At 36.2% G+C, this 25,748-nt stretch overlaps 1 protein-coding gene across 1 annotated transcript in view; it reads left to right on the forward strand.

Annotated features, from left to right (window-relative positions):
* Window positions 1–25,748, forward strand: part of TDRD9 (tudor domain containing 9) — a 232,373-nt gene that overhangs the window by 27,408 nt on the left and 179,217 nt on the right. The gene's annotated exons all lie outside the window — the stretch shown is intronic.

A 25,748-nucleotide genomic window follows, 5' to 3' on the forward strand; every position in this document is an offset into this window, starting at 1 on the left:
CAAAATTGACCATTTTACCTCTTTGCTACCTCTTATTTGGTCATGCACTCTTCTCCTCTCCTTAGATCTGACTGATAATTTCCTCCATGCTACTCTAATTGGTTTATTATGTTACCCTTTATGTCTAAATCATGTACCCAGTTGGAGCTTGTCTTGCTATACCTTGCAAGATTTTGGTCTATATCTAGGTTTAGCCAGTCTGCTTTCCACTTTTCCCAGAAGTTTTTGTTTAATAGTGAGTTCTTAGCTCAATAGTTGGGATCTTTGGGTTCATCAAATATTAGACCATTGTGCTCATTTGCTTCTTCCTGTTGTGTACCTAGTCTTTTCTACTGATCAACCTCTCCATTTCTTAACCAGTATCAAATGGTTTTGATAATTACAGTATTGTAGTAGAATTTGAAATCTGATACTTGTCTTGTTATACCTTGCTTTTGCCCCCTTCCCACTTTTTTTATCAGTTCTGTTGATATTCTTGAGCTTTTGTTCATCTTGATGAATTTTCATAGCTGTATCTTTTTTCTAGCTCTTTGGTAGTTTGATTGGTATGACACTGACTAAGTAGGTAGGTTCCCAAGAATTTTCTACTATTTTTAGTTATTTTAAATGGGATTTCTCTTTCCACCTCTTCCTGCTAGATTTTAATGGTGATATACAGAAATGATGTTGATTTTTATGGTTTGTATCATTTTATGTCCTTCCAAGTTTGCTGAAGTGTGGTAAATGGTTTCAGTTAGGTTTTTAGTTGACTTTCTAGGGTTCTGTAAGTAAACCATCATGTCCTCTGTGTTTATTCCCCCAGTTTCTTTTTCTTATCTTGATGCTATAGCTAGTATTGAATTGTAATTGTGATAGTGGACATCTTTGTTTTACTCCTTCTCTATTGGAAAGACCTAGCTTATCTCCATTACAGATAATTCTGGCTTTTGGTTTTAGATAAATAGTATGTATCATTTTAAGTTTTTTTAATTCCTTTTTTTCTAGTGTTTTTAATAGGAACAAATGTATCTTGTTAAAAGTTTTAATTTATATAATTTTTGTTGTTTTGGTTATCAATATGGTTAATTATGTTTATAGATTTCCTAGTATTTAATCAGTCCTGCATTCCTCATATCCAACTTGGTCATAATGTATAAACTTTGTGTTATGTTACTATGATTTCCTTACTAATATTCTATTTAAAATTTTTGCTTCAGTATTCATTAGGGGTAATGATCTATGATCTTCTGTCTATATTTTGACTCTCCTTGGTTTACATATCAAGACCATATATGTATCATAGAAGAATTTAATAGGACCCTTTATTGGAATTAATTGCTCTTTAAATGTTAAAGTGCCTGCTATGTGCCAAATACTGTGCTTTACAAATATTAACTAATTTGATTATTACAACAATACTAGGAGGCAAGTATTTTACAGTTCAGGAAACTGAGGCAGGCAGGTTAAGTGACTTGCCAGGATCACACAGCTAATACGTGTCTGATTGGAATTGAACTCTGGTCTTCCTCACTTAAGGCCCATTGCTGTGCCACCTAGCTACCTCTTGTTCTAATAGATCTGGACAGTTTACTGTCAGTGTCTTCTTGTAATTAACTTCACTTTTCCCTTTATGAATTTAGCTACTATTTGGAACATGTAATTTTAATATTGACATTGGTTATCGATGATTCTCTTCAGTATAATATAGTTTCTTTGTGTCCATATTTATGTTTTGGATATTTATTTTTGCTTTATCTGGGTCCGTGTTTTGGGATTCATGCAATGCATAGCATTTTTTCCCCCACCTCTTGTTTGATTTTTAGATTTGTTTCTTTCTTTCTTTTTTTTTTTTTAGGCAATTGGGGTTAAGTGACTTGCCCAGGGTCACACAGCTAGTGAGGGTCAAGTGTTTGGTCTGAGGCTGGATTTGGACTCAGGTCCTCCTAACTTCAGGGCTGGTGCTCTATCCACTGTGCCACTTAGCTGTAACAGATTTGTTTCTTTTTAGCATCAGATAAATAGGGTATTGTTTTCTTTTCCAATCTTTTACTCTTTTTATTGGATTTTTTAACCCATTCACATGTAAAGTTGAATATTAGATTTGTATTTTCCTCCATTTGTCTCTAATGTTACTTTTTTCTGAATTAGGAATTTTTTTGTTCTTTTTCCTCTTTTTAGGAAATACTTTCTCTTTGCAATTCTTTTTTATTTAAGCTCCCTTGAAGGAAGCCTGTTCTTGTAGGCTGCCCTCTTTTCTTCGCTCTCATTTCCTTTCTCTTTTTTTTTTCACTCTTTTCCCTAATTTTGGAGTTTATGTAACTTAATTGATTGCTTTTTATATTTATTTCACTAATTTTTCTCCTTTTTTTCTTTTCTCAGTTAAATAAAATCCCCCCTTCTCCTCTTCTCACCTTAAACTTGTTTTTTTCATTTTCTGCTCATTTTGCTAAAAATAATTTCTTTGTTTTACTAATTTCTTCCCTTTCTAAGCTTTTATTCTTTGATTTATGATCTTTATATTAATTTATAACTTTCTTTAGTTTCTTTGCATTTCTCATGGAATTATAGATTCTAAAGTACCAATTTAAGTTCCCTCTTCTAAGCAATTTTTATGTTATTAGGGGCAGGTGGGTGATGCAGTGGATAAAGCAGCTGGGGCCTGCAGTCAGGAAGACCTGAGTTCAGATCCAGTTTCTAGCTCAGTGACCTTGGGCAAGTCACTTAGCCTCTTTCTTCCAAAGTTAACTTTTCTGAAAAAATGGAGATGATAATAGCACCTACCTCCCAGGGTCGTTGTGAGAATCAGATGAGATAGTAATTGTAAAGTGCTAAGCACAGTGCTTGGCATATAGATTATCAACTATTATTATTATTTCCTTACAGATCATTTCCTTAGATGTATTTCCTTACATATTACAGATGCCCCCCCCCCCCCCCCCCTCTTTTGTGCTTCACTCAGAAACACTCGATTTCTTTTGGAGAGGGTAAAGAAAGACAAATTACCTCATAGTAGAACTTTCCCTGTTCCGGTTTCGCAGTCCAGTTGCAAAACTCTCCCCACCATGATAATTTTTTTCCCCATTTGCCATGTAATCTCTCCTCTCTGGGTCCAGGACATATCTCCCCTCTCAGTGGGGGTTGCCTGATTTCTTTTCTCCTGAGGTGGTAGGATGTCGTGCATGGAGACAGAACACTTAAAGAGTAATCTCTACAAATTATACCCATTGTAAGATTTCCATATTCTGTTAGAGGATGTGTCTCTTTCCATTTGAGAGTGTTCTTCAGTGGCCTTCTCTCCTCTCTACTGAATCAAGATTTCACATTTTACTTCCCCCTTTTTCAAGTCTTCCTTCTTGTCACTCTTAGCCTTTCGCCTACAGGCCCCTTTATTGCTGAGACACTACAGGAGTTTTTTCCACCCTTTTTTGTTTACTGTTAATTTGATTAGGGTATATCACACATTTCATCTTGATCTTCTGTCTCCTCTTTTCCCTTCTGTGTACCCTCCCCTTCTGCAATGTAAAGACACAAAATTGATTCACATGTATGGGGGCAAGAGAATTGAGACTGAGTCCATGATAGGTTTGTTCCTATTTTTTTTTTCCTTTGGCAGTCGGGGTTAAGTGACTTGCCCAGAGTCATACCGCTAGTGTTATGTGTCTGAGTCACATTTGAACTCAGGTCCTTCTGACTCCAAGGTTGGAGCTCTACTCAGTGCACTACCTAGCTGCCCCTGTTCCTGTTTCTTTAAATTTCACTTTAAATTTATCCCTTTGTGTGTTTTTAGAAGGCATTCTCTTAATGGTCCCTCTTGTTAGGCCTTTTTTGTTCTTAACTCCATAGGTGTCCCTTTTTAATAGTTTCTAAAGATGGAGTAGTTTATTTTGTTACTTGTGTTTTCCTTGATAGTTTTATTTATTTACCTTGAGGTGTTTGCAAATCATATGTAATCTGTTCAGTCTAGTTTTTTGGTGGGGAGAGAATAGTAGAGTGGGACTGCTTCTTATTGAGCATCCATCTTTTTTCTTTCATTATTATGCTTAAGTTTGCAGGCTATGTTATTTTGAATTGCATCTTGAGATACTTTTGCTTTTTGAAATATATTATTGAATTATCTTCTGCAGTTTTGGATTGGGGCAGAATAGTCTTATGTCATTTAAATTTACTTTCTTTTATGTTTGAAGACCTTTATCCAGGTCACTTGTAGAATTGTGTTTGTTATTGGAATTGTTAAATTTAGCTATTATGTATTTTGGAATTTGCAGCAATAAGATTTTTTTTTCCTGGAGGTGACCCATGGATTCTTTCTTTTAGTCCTTGGTTTTCTTTTACTTTTTTTCTTGTGTTATATTAAGTTTTTTGATATGTCATATTCTACTGGGATGCCAGTAATCCATAAGTTATAATACACATCCTGTCTTTAAGATCAATATATTTTCGGGCAGCTGGGTTGCACAGTGGGTAGAGCACTGGCCCTGAAGTCAGGAGGACCTGAGTTCAAATCTGGCCTCAGACCAAACACTTGACGCTTACTAGCTGTGTGACCCTGGGCAAGTCACTTAACTCCAATTGCCTTAAAAAAAAAAAAGATCAATATATTTTGCTTGTATGGAGATCATATGTTCATTGCTTCTCTTCCAGATTGTCCTTTACTTCAGTAATAATTTGTATTCCCAATGGATTATTTTTCCTGTCACTTATTTGGAATGATTTGTCATTATGGACTCAAGTTTTTATGCTCTGATAATTTCTTCCATAAAGGGTATAAATTCTGCCATTTATTCCCTTTTAATGACTTCTCGAACTCTCATTTCTCTCTTGAACCATTTGCAAACATCCTGCAGCAACTCCACGCTCTCTTGGGAATCCACAGTATTCTGTGTTTTAGTGGGTAATGTTTCAGTTTCCTTTTGTCTTGCAATATTTATTTTTGTGGTTGTTTGGATGTTTTGGTACCCATATTCTCTTCTGTATAAATATTTTCGTGGTTGATTTATCAGCTTGTGCACTAGGTTTTTAGCTGAGTTTTCTTCATTATGAGATCTTTGTTCGTTTTAGTCTTTTTACCTTAGATTCCCTTACTATTCATTTTTAGGTCCTCCAGGGTGGACCTGAAAACTATCTCGGTTTCCCACAGTGCGGATCCCTGGCCTTGATACAGGCCTCTGGTGACTTCTGCGGATAAAGGACTGTCCCCTTATTGTATTCCAGCTCCTTTAACTTTAAACGGAATAAAACTCTTCCTTATGCTCCCCTCCCACCCTCCCCCAAGTTGGTGCTTGTCCCAGTTCCCTTTTCTTTAGTTCTCTGTCTGAATGTTGCTGATCTGCCTAAATAGATCATCTCCTTTCTCTAAATGGTTACGTAGACTTGAGGTTCTGTTGCTCATTGTTAAAGAATTGTGGGGTGAGAGCAGGGGCCTTGTTTACTTGCATAGACTATTAACTGCAGCAGGGGAATTGTTGAATAGGTACCAGAGCACAAGCCGATTGGTGGAGTTTTTTGCCCTTGCCAGGGCTTGGAGACTTTTGGGATGGTGGTGATAGTGGTGGTGAGACAGCATGTTAGGGATTACTATTCTTTTCTGATAATTCATAAGTCTATTGCCTTGTTAGTCTTTCTGATGTCTGGGCCTGTGGAGATCACTGTAATTTTCTGCTTCTGACTCATAATTACTTTTTTGGGAGAGTTTTGTAGAATTGAAGAGAATTGGAGAAAAATTTCCAGTCTTCCATCTTGTTGATCATGTGACCCACAATGAGTATTTTTAAGGTAATGTTTAAGATAAATTTTTGTTGTTGCTCAGTCATTTTCAGTTGTGTCCAATTTTTCATGACCCCATTTGGAGTGTTTTTTTTTTTAATTTGGCAAAAACACTGGAGTGGTTTGCCATTTGCTTCTCTAGCTTATTTTACAGATGAGGAAACTGAGGCAAACAGGGTGAAGTGATTTGCCCAGGGTCACACAGCTACTAAGTGTCTGAGGCCAGATTTGAACTCATGAAGATGAGTCTTCCTGACTTTAGGCCCTGCACTCTATCCACTGCCCTGCCTAGCTGCCCTCATTAAGATAAGTACTGAATGTCAAAAATCTCACTTTGAAATATGTCATGAAGTCATTGATTTAGAGCTGAAAGGGAGGTAGCCCAGTTCAAGATCACATAACAGACAGCACAGTTTGGATTCAAACTCTGACTTGAAATCTGGTATGCTTAATGTTGTCGCATGCTTCCTCCTCTAATTATATTAATTATATACTGGGGATGTGAAATAACTGCAAAGAACATAGGAGATTTAGCACAGGGCTATTTTATTGTTACCTTTAGCCTGGAAGAGCTGAATAGCTGGTTCTTTAGTCTCCAGTTGAATACCCCTCTGCTTCATAATTTGTGCCTGCTAGATGAAGGATTTGGTTGTTTCTGCAGAATGGACTAAGCAAATTTCCTACAGTATCAGATGATTGGGCATTCTCCAGGAGCAAAGTGCCCATCTCCAACGATTTATTCTTACCCTCAGCTGGCTTTCTATTAATCTTGTTTAAAGTGTTCTCAGGTTGGTAAATTGAGAGCCATTAGACTTGTTTATAAGAGGGCATCTAGTTTTCTACCTCTTCATTTTATATTTATCCTTGCTTTTTTGTGACAATTCTGGGAGATTGATGAAAATATGATATAGGATAATAGGATTCAGACCTTGAAGGATCTTTATAGGCTATCTTGTCCAAGTTCTTAATTTTACAGATGAGGAAACTGAGGCCTAGAAAGAAATAGTAACATGTAAGTTCCTTAAGGGCAGGAATAGTTATCTTTGTCTCCTTAGCACCTTGCACAGTGCTTAGTAAATAAACAGGCCCTTAATATTGAATGAATGAGTAAATGGAATGAAAAAAATGAATGAAGGTCATATATATATGCTAAGTAACAGAGCTAGGATTTTAGTCCAGGTTTTTTGACTCTATAGTCAGCATTCAGCTGTCTTTTGTATTATACTGTCTTTCTGTGGTTCCATAATATTTCTCCTTTGTTTATTTGTTTAAAATTTTTTCCCATTTTTATCATGCATTTCCCCCCCTCCAGTCTCTGTGGTCCTGCAGAGGGAAAAAAGAAAAACAAAACCCTTCTTAACAAATAAATACAGCAAAACAAATTCTCATATTGGCCATGTCCCAAAATGTGTCTCAGTTCTGTATATTAGTCTGTTTTTTCCTCCGTCAGGAGGTAGATAGCATGGGTCTTTTGGAATCATGATTGATCATCGTGTTGATCAGAGTTCATAAGTTTTAAAGAATTGTTTCTCTACAATGTCGTTATTATATAAATTATTCTCCTGGTTTTACTCACTTCACACTTTGCATTAGTCCATACAAGTCTTTCTAGGTTTCTTTGAAACTTGCCTTTTCATTTCTTACAGCAGTAGTATTCCATTACATTCATATGCCAAAATTTGTTTAGCCATTCCCCAGTTGATGGAAATTGACTTAGTTTCCAGTTCTTGGCCACTACAAAAAAAGCTGCTAGAAATATTTCTATACATAAAGAACTTTCCCTCTTTATTTGATTTCCTTTGGATGGAAGTGATATTGTTGGGTCAAAAGGTATGTACTTCCAAATACTTCCAAAATGTCTTACCAGTTCATAGCTTTACCTCCCATAGCATACCATAGTTTTAATAATCAGTTTCTTTTCTATTCTTTTGAGCTAACTGCTGTATTATTAGTTTTTTTGGAAATAGGTTTTTTTATTTTGGCATTACTGTAATTGAGAAGTGAGTATGAGTAAATGGATCAATGAAATGGCATTTGTTAAGCACTTATCTATCTGAGTCTAAGGTCCCAGGGGCATTGTTTACATGGTTTTGGTAGGAGGGAGTTTAGGAGCATGACTGGAGTAGAGATGACTTGCGTGGGCTGCTAAAAATTAACTGTTTGTTCTAGTGGTGATTTCTTTCATTGTGAACATGTAGTGATGACTGTTGAGATCCCTAAGCTCTCTGTAACTCAAACTCTCTGATTCTCTGACTTCATATCCAGTTTGTATTTCAAAGTGTTAAATTTGAAAATATTTGAAAGAAGCTTACAGTTTTTTAAAAAAAAATACTAAATGAAGGTATGTGTATGAAAAGATAAGTGCCTTTATTTTTTGTTACATGGCTGATTTTGATTGGTAAATCTAGCTTCCTACTTGAGGAATTGATGTTTTTTATAGCAGAGGAGTAAGATTTAATAAGTTGTAGATCATAGCTGCCACTGAATGAACATGTAGGTTGAAATGCTGAAAAAAGTTCTATATTTAGAAACCTTTAATTTTCATACTTATATAAATTATAGAAGTAAGATGTTACAGTTAGCTTTCTTGGTATTTTACTTTTATTGTAAAAATGTTGAATTGCATATTGCTAAAGTTGAAATTTTTGAACTACCAGCTTATTTTTTTTGATAAATTTAAAAAATTTTAAACTTAAATACAGAATGAGAAAAGAAAAAAAAAAAAAACACTGCCATGTACATAGCAGACCCTAAGAGAGAATTCAATATAAAGCAATAAATTTCCATTTCAGGAAAACCTATATAATAAATATTGTTTTCAAGCTTCCCAGCTTTTCTTTGCTTCCTTGTTTTGTTTTTGTTTTTTTTTGGTGAGGCAGTTGGAGGTTAAGTGACTTGCCCAGAGTCACACAGCTAGTGAGTATTATGTGTCTGAGGCCGGATTTAAACTCAGGTTCTCCTAACTCCAAGGCCAGAGCTATATCTTCTGTGCCACCTAGCTGCCCCTCCTTGTTGGTTTTCTTTTGTTCTCTGCTATGCACTTTTTATTTTTTTTTTTTCCTCTCTGTCCCCATCTCCCCACAAAGAAATTTACAATTTAAGCATGGAGATACACACACACACACACACACACACACACACACACAGATAGCTATAAAAATACACATATATACACATCCACGTAAGACCGTAGTATGTTTATTTCCTCCTGTCATCTGTTTCTCTGAAGGTGGATAGCATCTTCCTTCATAAGTCCAAGTCTTTCTGTGTTTTTCTAAATCAGGCAGCTCATCATTTCCTACACCACAGCAGTATTTCAACTCAATCAACTCCTCTGTGAGAGATTGTCTATGGAAGTTTCCTCCTAGTTTTTTCATTTCTTCTATTCTTGAGGTTTTATTTATGCAAGAAAATTGTAATTTAAAATAATCAAAATAATCCTTTTTATACTTTAACATTATTCTCACCTTATAATATAGCTTAAGGTCTGATTCTGCTAAATCTACTTCCTTTCCTTTTTTCCCTGGTTTCTTTGTACTTCCTGACCTTTTGTTCTTCCTAATGAACTGTTACTGTTTTTTCTAAGTCAGTAAAATAATTTTTTAGCAGTTTAGTTAGGATGACATTGAATAAATAGATTGGTTAGGTAAAATTGTAATTTAAAAAATACTATTGGCTTTACCTACCCATGAACAATAAATGTTACTTTAATTATTTGGGTATGAGTTTATTTGTATAAAAAGTATTTTATGTTCATATGGTTTCTGTGTCTGTTTTGGTAGGTATAAGCTCAGGTATATTATACTGTCTAGGTATTTTAAATGGTCTAAAACAATATTGAATAATATTGTTGACACAGTGTAATTTCTCTGTTTTTCACTTTTGATTAAATCTAGTTTAAATTTAACTTTGAGATCTTGATTACTATCCCTGCTTTTTGTACATATTGAATTCTACTCCTGCCCTTTATTTTATCTTTGTGTGTATATCTCATTTTTATGTTTCCTGAAAGCAACGTATTGTTGAATTCAGATTTTTAATCTACTCTCCGTTTCCGTTTTATGGGTAGATTCATTCCATTCACATTCTAAGCTACAATTACTTGTTGTGTGTTCCTCCTTCCTATTTTTCCTCACTATCCTTCTCACCCTATTTGCCCTATCCCTCTTCACTCCTCTGCTTTACTTCTACCTGCTGCCATGCCCTCCTATTCCCTAACTTACCCACCCATCTGAGTCCCTCCCTTTTCCTCTTCCTCCACCATATCCCCTTGCTCTCTTATTTCTTTCTGAATTTAGAAGACTTTTATCCCCTTCTATATATATGTTGTTCTCTCTTTAACCCATTCCCAGTGAGAGTAAGGTTCCAGCACTACCTGCCCTCCCCCCACTAGCTTCTTGTGTATTAATTTTTCCTTTTGTGTCTCATTTGTATGAGGTAATTACTCCTTTTTCTCTCTCCCTACACAGTTTTTTTTTAGAATTACCTCATCATACTCAGCTCAGCCCACACTTTTCTTTTAAACCACCCAAATAATGATAACAATCATAAGAGTACTGTTAATATTTTCACATATGCGAAGAAAACAGTTTGAACTTATTGAGTCCCTTATAATTGGTCTTTAATATTTACCTTATGTTTCTCCTAGATATTATATGTTGAATTTTTGCTTAAGTTCTGGGGGTTTTGTCACAGAAACCTGAAAGTGTTTGAGTTTGTTAAATGTTCATTTTTTTTTTATTCAGGGTTATATTTAACTTTACTGGAAAACTTTAAGTAAGGTGGATTTTAGTGTGCGTAAGGAGAATTTTATTCTTCTTCTTAGATAATAGGTCTCAGGGTCCATGGCCAAAATAGATAATATTTTTCATGGTCGTGGTTTGTAAATATCACCACCACACTTGTACAGTAGAGATATAGGGGTGACATAATGTGATATTTACTATGCATGTGCTGTGCTAGGTTGTGATGATTTTGCTAAAGTTAACCTGTGAGCTTAATGTTGGCAAGAGGCCTTCTTTGTCTGTTGCCCTATAAATCAAATGGGCACTGGTCAGTAAGTGGGAAAACTATTTTGGGATTTGGGGTAATGCATAGAAGAATGCATGTACCTACCTTGATCAGCCCCCATCAAGGCTTGGTGGGAATCTGTGTTTGCCTCAACAGGTCCGCCTTGAGTCTAAGGGGATCTAGAAGGATATGTATTCTATTCTTGACTGCCCTGCGAGAAGAGTGATTAGGGAATGCTGTAGGAGTTGGTGCTCCCATTATCAGCAACCCTTTTGAGAAGACTAGACTATAAATAAGCTTATTTAACATCTCTGAAGCTGTCTTCCTGTCTGACTGGATCAAAATGAACCTATACTAGAACACCTGTTAGTGTTAGGAGCCTTCTTGTGTTCTCCTGCCCAACAAATGGTGTTACCTGTGTGTTTACCTGTGAAACAGTAAGTTACCTGTACTCATAACCCCAAATCTTTTGCTCTGTGGAATATAGTATTTCAAGCCCTGTGGTCCTTCAGTGTAGTAGCCGTTAGGTCTTGTGTAATCCTTATTGTAGTATCATGATATTTAAATTGTTTTTTTTTTCTTGTTGATTCCAATATTTTTACCTTAACCAGGGAGCTTTGAAATTTAGCTATGATATTCCTTTAAATTTTCCTCCTGGGATCTCTTTCAGACTGTGATTGGTGGATTTTTTCTATTTCTACTTGCCTTCTTGTTCTAGAACTTCAGGGCAATTTAAAATTCCTAGATAATTTCTTGTAGTATTGTATTAAGATTCCTTTTTTTTAATCGTAATTTTCAGGTAGTCCAGCTATTCTTAGATTACTTCTTCTCGATCTGTTCTCTATATTAGTTGTTTTTCTGATGAGTTGTGTGACTTTCTCTTATATTTTTTCATTCTTTTAATTTTGTTTTATAATTTCTTGGTGTCTTATAACATCATTAGCTTCCCCTTGCCCAGTTCTAGTTTTCAAGGAATTATTTTCTTCCTTAAGTGTTTGATTCTTAATTTCTAGTTGGTTGACTTTGTTTTTGTAATTTTCTTGATTTTCTTGGATTGCTCTTATTTTTTTTTTAATTTTTTCCTCAGTCTCTCTTATTTGATTTTTAAAGTCCTTTTTAAAGTTCTTCCAACAACTTGTTGTGCTTGGGACCATTTGATGTTTCTCATTGAAAAAGGTGTGCACACCGATCAGATTGGCCAACATGACAAAACAGGAAAATGATAAATGTTGGAGAAGATGTGGGAAAATTCGAACACTAATGCATTGTTGGTGGAGTTGTGAAATGATCCAGTCGTTGTGTAGAGCAATTTGGAACTATGCCCAAAGGCCTAAAAAAATGTGCATACCCTCTGACCCAACAATAGCACTTATAGGGCTATATCCCAGAGAGATCATACAAATGGGAAAAGGACCTTCATGTACAAAAATATTTATAGCAGCTCTTTTTGTGGTGGCAAAGAATTGGAAATTGGGAGGATGCCCATCAATTGGGGAAAGGCTGAACAGTTGTGGTATATGATTGTAATGGAATACTATTGTGCTATAAGAAATGATGAACAGGCAGACTTCAGAAAAACCTGGAAAGACTTGTATGGTCTGATTCTGAATGAAGTGAGCGGACCCAAGAGAACGTCGTATACAGTAACAGCCATGTTGTGCGATGACTAATATCGATAAACTTAACCCTTCCCAGCAGTATAAGGATCTAAGACATCTCCAAAGGCCTTGTGATGGAAAATGCTGTCCACATCCAAAGAAAGAACTATGCAGTTTGAATGCAGATCGAAGCATACTATTGGCTATCTTTTTTTCTCTTCTGTTGAGTTTTGTTTCCTCTTTCTGGTGGTTCCTTCTATTGGTTCTAATTCTTACTTGCAATGTCACTAATGTGAAAATATGTTTAATAGGAATGTGTATGTATAGCCTATATCAGATTGCATGCCATCTTGGGGAGGAAGGTGGGGAGGGAGAGGGAGGAAAATTTAAAACTCAAAAGCTTATGGAAGTGATTGTTGATGATTCAAAATAAATTTAAAAAAATAAAAGAATACCTTTGTGGCTAACGAGACATTTAAAAAGAAAAGGTGTGGCTTTTTTAGCTCCATTATCTTCCTCTGAATATGAACTCAGATCTTCTCTGTCCCCATAGTAGCTCTATGATTGGATTCTTTATTCTTTGCTTACTCTTTTTTATTTAATTATTTTTTGTTTTATTTTGTTTTTAGCAGCTATTAATGTAATTAAATTGTAGTCTCGAGGTGTGGAGAGTGATGTGCTAAGCCTCATGTTCTTCTTACTGTTATTTTCTGAGGTGTGTCTTGGGGCCCAACCTTGGGCTTTCCTCTCTCCTCCTAAGCCACCAGTAGGGCCCCCAGCCACACTGTCCTGCAAGTGATCTTGTTCCCTGTGGTCCCTCTGATGGCTGTGAACTACAGCTGTTTTCTCTGTCTGGAACTGAAACCAGGGACGCTGCTCTCCTGCAGGTGCCCACAGACAACAGGGTCCCTGCCCCTTGCTACTGCACTCGCTAGGTGTGTGCTAGCTCTTTCTCCCTACAGCCACAGCCCAGGATGTATCTGATCAGCACAGCTGTGCTTGGTGTCCCTTGACAGTGGAATGTCCTTCAGTTTTTTCTTACTCAGCTGTCAGACTCCCTCACACTGTCTGCAAAACGAAATTTTTTTTTTGCTTTTTGGTGAGGCAATCGGAGTTAGTGACATGCCCAGGATTACACAGCTAGTAAGTGTCAAGTGTTGTGAGGCTGAATCTGAATTCCAGTCCTCCTGACTCCAAGGCCAGAGCTCTATCCACTGTGCCACCTAGCTGCCCCAAAATTAAAGTTTCTAAAGCTGAGCCTGCTTCTCAACCAAACTGTCTTCAGGGTTTGTTTGTTGACTGTGCAGAGTAAGCTTGGAGGTATTTGCACTTCACTCAGGCTGAACTTTGCCCTTTCCTAGGGTCTTCTCAGATTGTATTAAGAGGACAACTACTTTACCCTGTGTTTATTTCTGCTGCTCTGAGAGGCGATGTTCTCTGCCTTTTTTTTTTCTGGAGGAAATTTGAAGAGCCAAAAGTTTGCTAACCTACTCCACCATCTTCTCAGAATCCTCTCTTATTTCTTAGACAAAAGAAATAGGAAAGATGGTAATTTTAATTTTGTATGGAAAATAAGGCAGTTTTCCAAAATGGAGTAACATTTTTAGGTTGATTGGGGTGTGAAATGTCCCTGGTGGTGTCATCATGGTAGAAGAGCATAGTGTGTAATCGTGATGATTTTATCTTTTAGCAGTTAATCACTTAGGATCATAGAATCAGCATTGGAAAGGACCCAGTCATGTCTTCTTTGCCTACCCTCATCTGGTTAAATGGTTTTGGATTAAAATAAAGCCAGTCATTAGTGAAACAAGATTTCATTAATTACTTTCTTTTGGAATAACATAACCTTGAGATATATAATGTATATAAAGCACCTTGTAAACTGAACTGTCAAATTAATTTTACCTGTTATTGCTGCTGTTTAATTTGTAGGGCGGAAGCGGGAGGAATCAGGCAATCACTAATGTTGAATAAAAGAATCTAAAATATTACAAAAGGCTCTATGGCAGTAATATATGAGTTTGAAATTGCTGGATTAAGTAAATAGTTACATTTATTATCTATTTACTTATCTATTTACCTGTTCCTTCAATGATATTGTGAAATATGTGTTATACTAGAGCTTCCCTCTCCCACCCCCACCCCTGAAAAAAATCAAACTAAAATGCTGCTTAAAGAATTGTGTTTATTTACCTAGAGAAAACACTTGATTAATGTACCATGACTGGATATGGCCACATATAATATCATCTAATAAAAATAGTCCCCCAAAGTACATTTGACTGGGTACTAAATATAGAAGTCATATCTGCAGGGGACTTAGTTCACGTAATTTCTGGGTCTTGTGGGAGGCATCCTTAGATCTTTCACTAGCAATGCATTCATTAGCATTGGCAGGCTCCAGATGGAGCTTCTTGTTAGCCCTTCCTTCATAGATGCCTTTGAGGAAGGGTATAAGTCAAAGGGCAGAGAAGAGGGAAAACTTCTTTAGGGTATTAGTGTTTTGGAGAAAAATTTCTGAAGTGGTGGAATGGCTTTAGGATAAGTATAGAACTACAGTTATCTCTTCCACATTGCGACTTTCCCCATCACAATTTTGATATATTGTGGGTTGGCATAAGAAATTAAATGGGAATTTTTTGGGAGTTTTGTGGAAGCCACAGACAATTTGTGAAGCCAGCAGATGACACATAAAAAGTTTAGAAACTCAGAAATGCATAATATATATGTGTATATATATATAGTATTGTATAATATCAACATATTTTATCATTTAATACTATAATAATTCAGACTTTTTCTCTGGTATGAAAGGAAGGTCAAAAAATTTTACACAGATTTTCCAGATTGTGCCGCAACCCATTAATAATCCCTGTGATGTGGAAGGGATAACTGCACTATGGTGGGTTAGGGGTGAGTGAAGGAGAAGATGTTGAAGAATTTGAGGAGAATAATAATAACAATAATAGTAAGCATTTACATAGTACTTTAAGGTTTGCCGAGTGCTTTATAACTATCTAATTTTATCCTCATAACCACTCTGGAGGTAGGTGCTATTATTATTCACGTTTTATGGATTAGGAAACTTGAGACACTGGAGGTTAAGTGACTTGTCCAGGGTCATTCCATTTGAATTTAGGTTTTTTCAAATTCCAAATCTAGCTCCTTTAGAGGAGAAGCCCTTCTGCTTTCTTAGACTTTGGACTGGATGTTAGTTTAATTCTTTCATTCTTGGAAAGACAGAGAGGAAACTAGCTATCAAATAAAGACTCACTGTGGTCCATAACTTGAGGTATTTGTTTCAAGTGACACATCCTTCCTGGGTATGGTGAACTAATATTTTTCGTCACCTTTTACCAAGCAAAACAGATGAAATCAGAAAGTGGTCATTTATTTTATAATAACGTTGGTTCCCAGTGATGCCAAATCAGAGAAGGAGAGCTTTACGTGAGTCTGACAGTATCTTTGGCTTTGCCAACATGTGACTCTTTAATAAAATTAAGCAATATTTATAGACTCTGAGAACTTCATAGAGTTGGATATGATGACCCTCAACCACTTTAGTAGTTTCTTTCCCATATCTCTGACAAATGGTCACCCTGGCTGAGACACTTAACTAACTTTGTGATCATGGGCAAGTCACTTAACCTCTGACTTTTTTTTTTTCAGTTGTAAAGTAGGGCTAGTCATACATATATTCCTTCCTCACAGGGTGATGTAGAGAAAATGCTTAAATTTTAAAATGGTATAAAAATGTGAGCTATCATTATCTTTTCTGTCCTTAAACATAAGGGACTCACTTTTCTTTGAGGCAGCTTATTTTATTCCTAGAATTATAATGGCTAGTAACTGCTAGTGCCCTTCTTCTCTATCTCATGGTTATTTTGTATTTATTTTTATATACTTACATGTATATGTTGTCTCCCTCATTACAATGTAAGATCCTTTAGAGTAGAATTCTTTGTAATTTTATCTTCAGAGCCTAGCATAGCGTAGCGTAGAATAGGCACCTAATAAATGCTTCTTGATTGATTGAGCTGGAGTAGCTGTCTGTAACTTCTACTTATTGGTTCTAGTTCTGCTCTCTACAACTATAAGGAATATATGTATAGTCCGCCTTCAAAATAACTGACCTTTATATTTTTGAAGCTATTGATACAGTACTGAGAAGAAACAAGGTGTAGTGGGTAGAGGGCATCATGAGTGAGAAAAATGGGTTTATATCCTGCCTCTGATATGTACCAGCTGTGTCCTGAGTCAAGTTACTTAAAGTCTGAGTGCCCTGAGATACAACCCTCTAAAACTTTTAAGTTACTAGCAATTGCTGATTTACATTAGTGGAAGGAGTCCTCAAAGAGAATTTCTTAATCTAGTGAAATCATAGGTGCAGTCCAATCATGTCCTTCATGTAACCATGAGGTTAAATCCTCATTTCCTCTAGGTTTTTCTTTTTATACACTCCATCATCTGACAGTGTTTTTAAGGTTTGCAAAAAACACTTATACTATCTCATTTGGATAAATGCATATACAGTTGAATTGAATCTATCCTTACAACAATCTGAGGGAAGTACTGCAGACAGGTATTATCATCTAATTTTTACAAATAAGGAAACTGGGACTCAGAGAGATTAAGAGTATATGTGACATGCCTGGTAGGGTCATATAGCTATTAATCCTGTTTGAGGAAGGCTTTAAACTCAAGTCTTTCTAATTCTGAAGTCCAGTGCTTTGTCCACCACACATTCTAGAGGTTATCCACTGTCACAAATGGCAAGAGTCATAGATGGGATTCAAAGTTGGGTCTCTCTTGACTCAGTATTCTTAACATTTTGTCATAATGCCTTTTCCATGGCTATTTTATTGTTTATCTCATGGTATTTGAGGAATGGCTTGCCTAGTGCAGAGTACACGTAATTATACTTTGATCTTAATTTGCTTTCCCACTCCTTCCATATTTTGGCTCTCACTGAGATCTTGCTCCCTTATTTTGAAAACACAGCCTCGCTGGCCTTCCTTTCTAGCACTGCCTGCACTTTCACTCATCCATTGTGATTCACTAGCTGAGGTGGGAGAGTTAGAAATATTCCTTGTACCCATTGTCACTTTCAGGTTCTCTGTCCACCACCATCACTCAGCAATGTCTTTTCTCCTTTGAGGTTCACTCAATCCATGTCTACTACCCAATCAAAATTCTAGTAGCTGTTATCTACTGGCCGTGTCTGGCTCACACTCCTACTTTCCTCCTTAATTTATGCCCTCATACTAGGGAATTTCAACATGCATATTGATATGTCAAACATTCTAACTTTATGTTCTTCACTTTACTCATTTCTTGTGATCTACTTCCCTAACCCATCTTAAGCTCACACAAAGATGGTCATAATCTTGATCTTGGCATCGCTGACAATGTACCACTTCCATGTTCATGAACTCTGGAATTTCTGTATCTGATCAAAATCTATTGTTATTCCATGTCTCCTTCTGCCTTGTAACCCTGAAATCTATTTTTCCTCCACACCATGACTTCTTAAGTCTCGTGACCACTCAGTTTTTATATCAGGGTATCCATCCCTGCACTCGCTATGCTTGCTTCCTTTCCCTATCTTGACCCTTTGGTGAACCAGTTCAAATCTGTAGTCTTGTTCTCTTGAGTTCCTTGCCCCCTTATCGTATTACTTATCTTGCCCTGCCAAGTCTGAGCCTTGGATTACACTCAACATCTGCTGCCTTTGCTTCTACATAACTTGTTGCTGAATGAAATGGAAAAAATCGTGAAATGGTGCTGAGTTGAGTACGTTACTAGTTTGTATATGTAATTTAAATTGAACCCTCACTGCTCCTAGGCAGTCACCACAGTGGCTCTTGCAAACCTTTTTATCCCTCCTCAAACCTCCTGTAATTCTCCTTCCCCTTAGTTCTCATTTGAGAACCTTACCTCATATTTTACTGAAAAAATTGTTGAAAACTCCCTCTGATTCACTGTTTCTCATCTCTCCTCACTCAGATGCCTTCTACCATTCTCTGCTCTGTCATCCCTGTCACACATGAAGAATGGCTCTTTTCCTTATCAAGGCAATATGCCCAAGAGATCCTCCTATTCCATCCGGTCTTCTCTAGCAAGTTGCCTCCTCCTGATCTCCACCCTGTTACTTTTCTTCAGTCTCTTCTTAACTATTGGCTACTTCCCCAATACCTACAAACATGGGCATGCCTTTCCCATTCCCAAACAACCCTGACTTGATCTGTCCATTTCTATGTCCCATTTCTCTTCTCCCTTTTGTGGAGAGACTCTTTGAGAAGACTGTCTGTAATAGGTACTTCCACCTCCTTTTCTTTCAGTCTCTTCTCCTTAACTCTCTGAAGTCTGACTACTGACCTCGTCATTCAACCAAAATTGCTATCTCCAAAGTTACCAGTAATCTCTTAATTGCCAAATCTAATGGCCTTTTCATTTCTTATCTTTCTTGTTGTCTCTGCAACTTTGATCACCCTCTTTATGATATGTTCTTCTCTCTAGTTTTTCCTTGACAGTAACCTCTTGGTTCTCTTTGTGCCTATCTGATTACTACTTAGCCTCATTTGTTGGATCTTCATCCAGGTCACATTTGCTAAAAATAAATAAATAAAATTTTGATGTCTTTTTTTTTTTTTTTTATATTGCCATCATATTTTTTTTTTTTGGGGTGAGGCAGTTGGGGTTAAGTGACTTGCCCAGAGTCACACAGCTAGTGAGTGTTATGTGTCTGAGGCTGGATTTGAATTCAGGTCCTCCTGACTCCAGAGCCAGTGCTCTATCCACTGCACCACCTAACTGCCCTCCATCATTTTTTCTATTGTTCTTCCCCCCCCTTCGCTTTTTCTCATAGAGCCATCCCATGTAACAAATAGTATTAAAAAAACAAACTTAAAAAAAAGAATGAAACCAGCATAAACTGATCAGTACACCAAAAAAACGTGAAAATATGTGTAATGTACTATATTTGTTGACCTCCTACCTCTGCAAAGGGATATGATTGGGTGGGGCGGGAAATAATCTTCTTATAGCTTTTTTTTTCCACAACATTTGTTTTTGATTTTTTTTTGTGGTTTATCTGTTTATATTGTTATAGTCTTTGTGTAAATTGTTTGCTTGGCTGTTTATTTCACTCTGTAGTAGTTTATGTAGACCTTCTCATGCTTCTTTATAGACATCATATTTATTATTCCTTATAGCGGAAAAAACATTTCTTTACAGTCATGCACCACAATTTGTTTAGTTATTCTCCAATCCGTAGATGTCTGCTTTGCTTCGTATTCTTTGCTCTTAATAAAATGTGCTCCTATAAATATTTTTGTGCATATGGAAATTTTTTTTTCTTATTACTGGCTTCCTTGGGGTATAAACACAGTAATAAAGTCTCTACTTCAAAGGGTGTGGACATTTTCATCATTTTCTTTACATAATTCTAAATTGCTTTCCAAAATGGTTGTATTGATTCATAACTCCACCAGCAATGCACTAGTGTGGTTGTCTTCCTGCAATCCCTCCAGCATTGACTATTTCCATCTTTTGTCTTCTTTGCCAAATTTGCAGATTGTGAGGTTGGAAGACTTAGGGTTGTTTTGATTTCCATTTTTCATATTATTTGTGTTTTGGAGCATTCTTTCACATGGTTGTCAGTTGTTTGCTATTCTGTCAAAAACTGTTGCTATCATTTCACCATTTATAAAATATATGATATATGTAAACTACATACTATTTATATAGAAAATATGTGTGTTATCTATATATTTTATATATAGATATGTGCATAAATTGGTATATATATCCTCTATGTGCAGATTATTTATATGCTGCTTTATAATATAGTATGAGGTTAGGAAGTGCTGTTTGCCCTTTTCTTTCCTTTATTTTCCTTTGACAGTCAAGATTTTGTGTCATTAAATGAATTTTGTTATCATTTTATCAAGTTTTGTAAAGTATCCCTTTAATATAGTTTGGTAGAGTATTAAAGGATTTTTGTTTTTTAAGTTGTTTGTTCCAAATATCCAATATGAAAGAATAAATTTTAGAAAAGCTTAGTACAGAAAAATTATATTTGTCAGAGAACATCTTTTATTTTCAACTTGGCTTTGTAAAGGTCTCCTATTCTTAGCTCTATGTTATTAATTTCTTGGACATATGATTAACCCTGGTATATGTTACTCTTCTCCTTTTAAGTATACTATTCTTTTTGGAAGAGTTCTATAACCAATAATAGATATGATGTATAATTTAGAATAAAATTCAATTCAATCCCTGTACTTAAAAAATTAGCTGAAAATTTTATTCATTGAATTTCAATACAGTGATGTTTTATTTCTAAAATATATATTTTTTCTTCTTTTTTTGGTTGAACATATCTGTTTTTGTTCATTTATCCTAAGAGGAAGAACATCTTAATCTTTTAAGACTTGGTAAAGCTGATTACATGTAAGCCGTAGCTAAAAATATTTTTTATGTTGAGAGTTTATATAGCTTTCTTCCACTTTAGCTCCATATTGTTTGTCTTAGTTTTACTTAATATTGCTTTAAAGTGCCTTCCCTAAATGTGTGTAGTTTTCATAAATCTGTGTTGTTCCTTTGAAGTAGGCGGCTTAATTTGGGTTATTATAGTATGATAGAAGTGCACATAGGACCCTGATTTTATGTGTCTGAACTTAACTTGAAATGACATTTTTATTTGAGACCTGAAGCAATGTTGTCAACATTTCATTTAGTTTTACAGTTGGAAAGAACCTTTGAGGTTATCTAGTCTAATCTACCTGAATAGAATCTACAGTCTCCTTGATAAGTGTTCCTCCATTCTTTGTTATAAAATTTCTTATGGCAGAACACATTATCTCCAAAGTCAACTGATTTTACTTTCGAATTACTGAAATTGTTAGAAAAGTTTTCTTTTTCAACATCAAACTGCCTTTTGAAAAAAATTTAAATGAAAAGCTACAGTTGCTTCTATTTCTGTTTATTGTGGCCAAGGAGAACAAGCTATCATATTGCCTCTGTCTTGTCTTCTTTAGGTTGAACATCCCCACTTCCTTTCATCTTCATTTTACTTGATAATGAGGCCCTTTACTGCCCTTGTTGTCCTTTTCTGGACACTATCCAGCTTACTATTGCCCACCTAGAATAAAGCACAATATACTAGATGTGATGTGACCAATTTGTATCTTATGTGGGACTTTGACTTCCATTTTCTTGAACACTAGCTCCCTCCTAAATTGCTTTAGTTTTTTGGATATCATGTAACATTGGCTCGTATTAGAGTGGCAGTACCCCATAGACCATCTTGCTTCTAGTCCAGCCCTCACAGCCATCATCTGGGGAGGTGGATCTTGTGGAGAAGAGACCTCAGCTATCCCCATAAGCTGCCAACCAGCTGCCACCCACAGAGCAGGCAAACCAGCCACTCGGTGAAGAAGCAAAGCACCCTGAGGGAGAGATAGGAATGAGCATGTGCCAAGCAAGTGAAAGCATTCAGCATCTTCTCCACTTGGACCCTTATGGAGAGATCCCAGGATGCTGATCCCAGGAGCAGTGTCTGTAGCCACCAACTTAGGAAAACCTCTGTATAGATTGAATCTTGGCACCTGCTCTTGTAGGTGTTACATCCAGATCTACTGAAGACCCAGGAAGGAAAGTTCTTAACATCATTAAAGGGTTCAGCAGTGTAAAGAACATTGAAGAAGACACCAAGTCATCATAGCTTTGCTGCTGTATCATGAAGACTATGATACCTTTCCATTTGACTTGTAGCTGAAACTTCCTGTACATGTTGTCTCCTCATTTCAGTGTGGGCTCTTTGACAGTAAGAACTGTCTTATCTATTTGTATCTTCAGTCCTTAGCACAATGCATTGCACATAGTAAGCAGTTAATAAATGCTTCATTCAGGCATTCATTTATTCATTCATATATAGGTTTGTGTTCATTAAAACCTGAGATCATTTTTAGGCAAACTGCTACCTAGCAATGCCTCCCTCTCCCAAATCTTATATTTGTGAAGTTACTTCTTGAACTTATCTAAGAATTGCATTTGTCACTGTTAATGTCATCTTATTAGATTTGATGCAGTCTTCTAGGCTATCCAGGGAGAATCAAAAGAAGAAAACTATTAACTGATACTCTTTTTTTTCCCCCCAAGGCAATTGGAGTTAAGTGACTTGCCCAGGGTCACACAGCTAGTAAGTGTCAAGTGTTTGGTCTGAGACTGGATTTGAACTCAGGTCCTCCTGACTTCAGGGCTGATGCTGTATCCACTGTGCCACCTAGCTGCCCCTTAACTGATACTCTTAATGAATATTAATACAAAAGTTGTAAGTAAAATGCTAGCAAGGAAACTACAGCAACATATCACAAAGATCATTATCTTTTTTTTCCCGTGAACTTAATAAAAATTAACAAATATGAACAGTTGAAAATACAGAAAAGAGGATTGTGTACGCACCTGTTAACTTAAGTCCTTTCTACAGCTACTGCTTTGGCTCTCAGTAGGCACTTTGTACGTACATGGGATTCCATGTGAGGCCATATTCCTGTCCTTCATAACAGAGATGCTAGAATTTTTTTAAAGCATCCATTGTAAGAGTCATATGCATAGTGCTGACTAAGAATAAGGACTGTGATCATGGTAAATGGTTCTTAATGAGATGGCCTGATAGGAGTGATGTTCTTGTAGTCTTTACCCCTTATCTACCATACCTCTTCATGGGTTTGGGATCATAGTCCTATTTTTCTTCGTTTAAGCTTATTCTTTCTCCTTGAAGGTAAGAGAATAGCCTCAAGCTAATTGAAAGGTTTGGGTTTAATCATCTACATACTTTTATTTCTCTTTATTAACGGGGGTAACTGTATCTTGTACATAGAATGCATTTAATATTATTTATGTTATTCAGTTGTGGCATACATTCATTTGTACCCTTTCTTTACCAGCCTGTGAGCTCCTTGAGGACTAAGAGTATGCTTTTTTTTGTTGTAGCTTCTAGAAAAACCTAGAAGAAATATTGATTTGTATACAAAAGGAACAGAATAAATATCATTAACTAATAAAATTTTTCATAGAGCAATGTAAATTGGTATTTTAATCAAACTTTCTGGAATTTATGAAGTCTTTTTTCAATATTCATATACAACTTTGAAATTTTTCATGATTTTTTTTTAAAAATAAGAGGCAGTGTGATATAATATAGACAAATAAAACCTGCTAGCTTTGGAGTCAGGGATACCTAGGTTAACTTTCTGTCTCTGACATAGGCTGGCTCTGTCACCCTTGACAAGTTTTTCAACCTTTCACTGTTTGGGACAACTGTTTAAGCTGGCAAATTGCAGAGTAGTTGTTGCTGTGCTTTGATAGAGAGTTCTTTCCTCATTGTCAATTCTTTAAATAAATAAAATCACACACATAGTTTAAAAATAAATATAGGAAATGTGGATGAAAATATTGGAATTTTACTTTTATATCTAAGTGTTACAGATGTCCATAGACATGCAGACTTTTTGATTTGTTGTTTAGTCATTTCAGTCAAGTCTGACTCTTTGTGAACCCATTTGGGGTTTTCTTGGCAAAGATACTAGAGTGGTTTGCATTTCCTCCTCTAGCTCATTTTGCAGATGAGGAAACTGAAGCAAACAGGGTTAGGTGACTTGTTCAGGGTCACATAGCTAGTAAGTGTCTGAGGCCAGATTTGAACTCAGGAAGATATCTTCCTGACCACAGCCCTAGCACTCTATCCACTGTGCCACCTAGCTGCCCCTAGACATTTTGATAAAGCAGTTTAAAACATAATTTCAAGTTAGGTAACTTTATTCTTTCCTTATGATGCATTTTTATATGTCTTTGCATATTTCATATTGGCATTCACGTCTGGTTGTGTCAGCATTTGTAGAGTGATATTTCACATCAAAAAATCTTCCTGAAATTCCAGTTTTTTCCTTGATGACTTAATTTTTCCTATTGATAAGCATGTGTTGCATAGTTGGTCATATTCCTTATGGTCATTGAATCACTTCATGGGAAGATGAAGTTGGCTATTTAGAGTTAACGAGTGTAGGACTACTTGTATTATTCTAGTGGTGTATTAGGATTAGTAGTAGATTCAGTTCAACAGAGTGGGAATCTGAGGACTTTGATTTGTCTTGGCTATGCACTTTACTTCCTGGGAGAGGACCTCACTTTCCTAATTTTTATCATGTGAAGAGGGGAGAGGGAATCACACTTGATGGTCTCCAAGTTCCCTTCCAGCTCTAAATCCATGATCCTATGAAATATTTTACTGAGCTTAATTTTAAATATGTTAAGATACTAGATATGGCAAAAATCCTGTGCTTAATTGTCTTGTTTAAAAGTATTCTGTGGATTTCGGGTGGGATTTGCTTTTAGCAATTATAAAGGACAAAAATAGAACATTACGTTAATAGGAGACAGTACAGGTCTGAAGTGCTAGGGTGTCTTTACCTTGTCAAGTTTTACCTGGGGCTTTGGTAAGTGGCATTCCTAGAGGTGGAAGATAGCTCCTTTCCTTGGAGGGGTAGTATGTAGTTTACCCCAGAGTAAAGGGGTCTTACTTTTATGTTCTTAGTTCAGAATTACAGAATTTTAGAGTTGAAGGTGCTTTAGTAATCTAGTCCAACCCACATTTAAAAAGGAAATTCCCACTGTTACATAACTGACAAGTAGCTTTTCTTGGAGATCTCCAATGAAGGGGAAACCTCAATCCCTTGAAGTAGCCCATTTCACTTTTGGACATTTTCCTGAAATCAAGCCTATTTTCCTCTTTACATCTTCTCCTGATCTGCCATCTGGAGCCAGATAGAGCAAGTGTATTCCTTCTTCCACATGACAGCCACTCAGATACTTGAACATGGCTGTTATATCTTCACCATTCCCCACTTCCTGAGTCTGCTCCAGGCTAAACACCCCTGGTTCCTCCAGCTGTTATGTAACATATTCCAGGTATCTTCCTGAGAGGATTCTCTATAGCTTATCAATTGTATTTCTAAATTGTGGTTTTAAGAATAGAACGCAATGTACCAGGTATGGTCTGACCAGAGAAGAACACAGAAACATTACTACATTTTTATTCCTAGAAGCTATTTTTCTCTTTATATAACCCAAGGTTGTGTTTGCTTTTTGGCTTGCCATATCATACTGCTTACTTATCTTGATTTCCTCACTTATTTGGGGTGGCTTTTTGTTAATAACTTTGCTGTGTTTCCTGGCCTGTTTTTTTTTTTATCTTGCCTGTTATATAATATACACAAAGTTTCTTTGTCTTAGAAACGTATTTGGATTCATAGGAGTTAATGTTCTTGGACTTAGTTTAAAGGTATATTCCTATATACATCCGAAAGGAAGAGAATTTCTCAACTTATTTACTAA

The sequence above is a fragment of the Vombatus ursinus genome, unplaced genomic scaffold (genome assembly GCF_900497805.2).
Source record: "Vombatus ursinus unplaced genomic scaffold, bare-nosed wombat genome assembly UNPS02007284.1, whole genome shotgun sequence".
In the NCBI taxonomy this organism is placed as follows: domain Eukaryota; kingdom Metazoa; phylum Chordata; class Mammalia; order Diprotodontia; family Vombatidae; genus Vombatus; species Vombatus ursinus.